The sequence below is a fragment of the Elephantulus edwardii genome, unplaced genomic scaffold (genome assembly GCF_000299155.1).
Source record: "Elephantulus edwardii isolate Elephantulus edwardi_28Jun2011 unplaced genomic scaffold, EleEdw1.0 scaffold00082, whole genome shotgun sequence".
NCBI lineage: Eukaryota > Metazoa > Chordata > Mammalia > Macroscelidea > Macroscelididae > Elephantulus > Elephantulus edwardii.
This window is the reverse complement of record NW_006399832.1, coordinates 1132502-1132943: the sequence shown is the minus strand read 5'-3', so window position 1 is coordinate 1132943 and position 442 is coordinate 1132502.

Here is a 442-nt window from a genome sequence, read left to right as displayed (position 1 = left end):
TGAGTTGGTTTTTGTGTATGGAGTGAGGTGTGGCAAATAGAATCCAACGATACATAAAAAAAATAATCCACCTAACAATCATTTTAAATGATGACACAGCTTTGCTTCCTAAATGCGAGTAGGACCTGAAGTGTTTACTGCAGAGGACCAAGGACTGTTGTTGCCTTCAATATGGATTGTATCTCAAGATCAAGAACACAAAAATCCTCACCACTGGGCCATTAGGCAACATCATAATAGAAGGAGAAATGCTCGACATTATCAACAATTTCATCTTACTTGGACTATGCAAAGGCATTTGACTGTGTAGATCATAACAAACTGTGGCTGACTCTGAGAAGAATGGTAATCCCAGAACACTTGATAGTTCTAATGCAAAACTTATACTTGGACCAGGAGGCAGTCGTCAGAACAGAGCAAGGGAACACTGTATGGTTCAAAA